The sequence below is a fragment of the Citrus sinensis genome, chromosome 9 (assembly GCF_022201045.2).
Source record: "Citrus sinensis cultivar Valencia sweet orange chromosome 9, DVS_A1.0, whole genome shotgun sequence".
Lineage (NCBI taxonomy): Eukaryota > Viridiplantae > Streptophyta > Magnoliopsida > Sapindales > Rutaceae > Citrus > Citrus sinensis.
In genome coordinates, this window is record NC_068564.1 from 3,934,255 (window position 1) to 3,938,648 (window position 4,394).

At 42.9% G+C, this 4,394-nt stretch overlaps 1 pseudogene; it reads right to left on the reverse strand.

Moving 5' to 3' along the window:
* Nucleotides 1-2,128: 2,128 nt before the first annotated feature.
* Nucleotides 2,129-3,503, reverse strand: LOC102627116 (protein DMR6-LIKE OXYGENASE 2-like; annotated as a pseudogene).
* Between the last annotated feature and the right edge of the window lie 891 nt (nt 3,504-4,394).

Sequence of the window (4,394 nt, forward strand, 5' to 3'; positions counted from 1 at the left end):
AGGAACTGGCCAATACAGCCTCGACCCGCTTGAGTGGCCCAGGTTTAAGCAAGTAGTGCACACCCCCAAGAACTTAAAATTCGAGCAGATATTGGATTAGAGACAAATCAGCAAAATGAGAACGACTATGGAGACAAGACATCTGAAGTGAGCAGGCAACCTGGGACCACGAAACGGGGTGGGACGCGGTAATCCTTCCCGTCAATCTGTGCAACTTGACCCCAGGGACCCCCAGCAAAAAAGAATTTTTTCTTCCAAGTCCCACTACTACCAGTTGGAAGATCAGTTATGGGTTTTCTGGTCTTGGTACTAGATTGGAAGTAATTCCAGTCGGCATCTTTGGGGCTGCTCTTTAGCTGGTACAGGTGCTTCACCTCATCAATTGTTGGATCGCTTTGACAACATCTGTCCCACAATATGAACAGACTAGAAAGTACCCGCCACCCATTGGGGTTCAGTTGACCAGGAGCTAAATTCAACCCATTGAGTATTCGGGCAAAGTAGGGCTGTATGAGGCACCTCAGCCCAAGCTTAAAACTATCTAGAAATAGAGTAACATATCCCCTAGAAGGCCGGCTGGGGGTATCCTTCTTTCCTGGGATCCTAAGAGGTACCTCATCGGGAATTCCATACCTAACTCGGAGATTAGTGAGCTCGTCTACTGTGGTCATGCACGTGATGAAATCAATAGCATAATGCTGTGATAGAGCTCTACCTCCTAATGTGCTCCTCTTATCTGGTCGCGATGTTCCTGGTGAGGACATCTCACCAGAATCATCTCCCTGATCTTTACTCAAGGTGTCTTCCGAACCAGAAGAACCCTCATCGTCGCTATTACCGGTTAAGGAGGTTATTTGGGGGGACATCCTCCTAGCGCTAGTTCCAACACTAGATCTAATGGTTTCTAAAGGGATCTCGGGGTCAAAGGCAGGACCGGCGAGCAGACTAGGCAAGAAGCCTAACTCATCATCCTCAATCTCAATAACTTTCTCTTTGCCTTTTGACATTCCCTAAACTATAACCAGAGCAGTATCACCAAACACTACCCAAACAAAACAGAGAGAAAAGAAATTGTCTACAATTATCCAAGACCGATGAGATAGGAATAATACTTGAAGTTGTGGCTCAGTCGAAGAGAGGCAGGGATGAAAGCTTTTTATGCCGAAAATCCTTCGCCGAAGAGACAGGGATGAAGAAAATGACGAGTTTCTCTTTTGGGGGTTTTGCGTTTTCCTAATGAGGAACAAACTCTTGGGCTGCTAGTATTTAACGGCGCAAATCCCAAGAGTTTCATAACCGTCTGTTTGAAATTCAAACGGAGGGGTAGATTTCTGCCACATCACCTCATTCGCAATTAAATGCGACACAACTCTTGGCAGCCTTTTCCTACCCCGCGCAAGCCAGAACTGTTGAATTTCCACTGTCGGCTCACTACGTTACCCAACACCAGAAACTGGGGGACCGGTGTTTGGGGGATGTACTTCGACGAGACCAGCCGTGATGAGCAGATACCTACTAGTAGGGTTCCCACGAACAGGTATATCTTGCAGAAGCCTAGTAGCAGGAGAACAGGAGCAGGAATATTCTGCTCATCCACGAATACACCATCGGCGAGGCCGGTCTCCTGCTAATGGTTGAGGCGAGGAGACCCGGTCAACGGCAGTTGGCGAGACGTGCACTCCAACCCGAGAATCAAGGCACGAAGACCACGCGACCACCCACGATTACAGAAACGGAGCATCCACTTCCGAGAGATGGGAAGGCAATGGGCGTGGGTTGAGGGAAGGTCTGAAATCAGGAGAAGCCTATAAAAAGGTGGCCAACGAAGGTAAAAGGGTTAGAACTTTTGATATTGAAACGGAGATAAAGAGAGCATTGAATAATCGATACCAAAAATAAGCCATAAGATTAGTGGCTAACGTTCCCAGGAACATAAAACCTTCATTTCTGACTTGAGCGTCAGAGGGTTTACGCCGGGAAAATGACCGGTGTGCTCTGACTTGTTTCTGTGTACACAAGAATTTTTGGAGAAGAAAGCATACGAGGAGAGATCCTCATCGTGGTTGAGTTTATTGAGCAGAGATCCTGGTCGTGGTCGAAAGAGTAACTAGAATCTCGCATCAACATCATTAATCTGAAACAGTTAAACAAAGTAGATTTAGAAGTACAATTATACCTAGCAAGTTGTTTGATAACAGATGAAATATGATCAATTATTAATTTAGAGCTAATGAAATTTGATCTCCAACTACATAATAATGATAAGATCAAACAGCATGAAGCTTTGAACATGTCGAAAGCAGCGTTCAGCTATTTGATCTTCAAATACATAATTAATGACAAGATCAAGCAGTTGAAGCTTTGAACAGGTCCAAGCAACATTCGTCTACAAGGCCCCTGTTCCAAAATTTCTAGTAATATTCAGAATATGTGAAATTTTTATAGACAGCCGGGTGACGTTCATCGATCAAATCCTTAGCAGGAGCTATCACAGCATCAGGTGACGGACAATAGAACGTTGGAATGGATATGCGCTCCTTGTCGCAATTCACCAGAGCTCGATGAAGCACACTCTTGTATCGATCATTGCTAAGAACCTGCATCTGATCGCCAATCTTGACAATGAAGGTGTTGGGAATAGGATTGACAGGAAGCCATTTCCCCTTTCTAAGTACCTGCAATCCAGGGACATCATCCTGAAGAAGAACAGTTATTAAATTTGGATCAATGTGTCCTGGCAATCCATAAGTTAGATCGGGCTGAGGACAGTGTGGATAGTAGTTCAAAGCCATATGTTGCCTATGTTTGCCTAATGCCTTGTCTATATAATCCCTTTGAAGCCCCAAGCTCTCAGATATGGCCTCAAGTAGCCTCAGCACTAACCCTCTTGCACTTGTACAGTACTCAGCCACAACTTCCCTTTCAAGTGTTAACAGTAATTAAAATAACTGGACATATGAAAAATAAAAAAATAAGTAGATTACACAATCTTACTAATTATACCTGAAGGAAGGAGGATTGGAAGGCCATTCATGTATGTAATCCTGAAGAGGATAACAATGAAGTCTCAAGTAATCTCTCCAGTTGGATACCTTTTCCGTATTAACATTAAAACTAGTGGATAGTCTTGTAGACTTTGAAGGATCATCAGAGTAACTCTTCAGTCTCTCACTCTCTGGCAATTTGAAAAATGCTCTCGTAATGCTCAACATGCTATTAATTATCGTTTCTGGAATCCCGTGGTTCTTCACCTGGAAGAAGCCGTCATGTTGGCATGCCTGTCCAATCTGTTTGATGATATCAAGGCGGCGAGGACCGTCGAGGACTTGGAGATCAATAAGAGGAATTGAACCGTCTGATATCTGAACCTCCGTGAGATTTGGACGGTCAGAGATGGGGCGGATATAGTTAGAGGGAACACTCTTGACGGTAGATGCAAGGTCTGATAGTAGAAGCTTGGTGGTGGCTGCCGCCATGTCCAAAGGCCTATAACGAAGAGCTTGATTATATTGGCTAATTAAAATTGTAATTTCCTGATGAAACTGAAGGTCCTGGTGACATCCTATTTATAGACAATACAGAGGCGGTGAGAGGAAATTAAACGATGGAACTGAACTTGACAGCATTACGTCACCATTCACCGACAACCGGTGACTATATGACCTCATGAACTGGTACCAGTTGCATGATGGCTTTGAGTTTCTATTTTCTAACAACAAGATAAGCCAAAAACGATGGCCTATAAATTTGGCAACTCATTATTTGTTACAAAATTTTAAAACAATTGTCTTTCTTTCTGGGTCGGCAATTTTCTTTCTTACTTATATCACTTTGATACGTCACATTAGATGATAACATCGAAAATTTCGCTGAAGAAATGATAGTTCCCATATGAATTGAATATACACAAATTTTACAATTGTTTTTTACCTAATTGATAGTTGTCTGATATGATTCAAGTGGGTAAGTATCTTGAATTGTAGACCCTCTGGCCTGCCTGATAGTGCTCAACACTCCAACTTAATTTCTTACGATGACGTCACTAGGGATGGCAAAATAACCCGGACCCGGCCTGGACCCGGACGAACCCGGATAATCCAGGCCGGGTTGAACCCGCACCGGAATATAAAAAAATCCGGGTCCGGAATAAATTTTAATAACCCGGATATATCCGGGTCCGAGTCCGGGTTTAGGTTAACCCGGACATCCAGAACCCGAACCCGGATATTTAATTTTAATATTATTTTTTTAATTAATTTTATTGATTAATCTAAATGTGTTATTGTTTAGAAATGTATTAATTTTTTATTTTTAGAATTTTAGAAATTAATATTGATTCATTGATCCGGGTTCAAAACCTGGAATTCGGAAACCCAGATTTTTCCGGGTTGAAC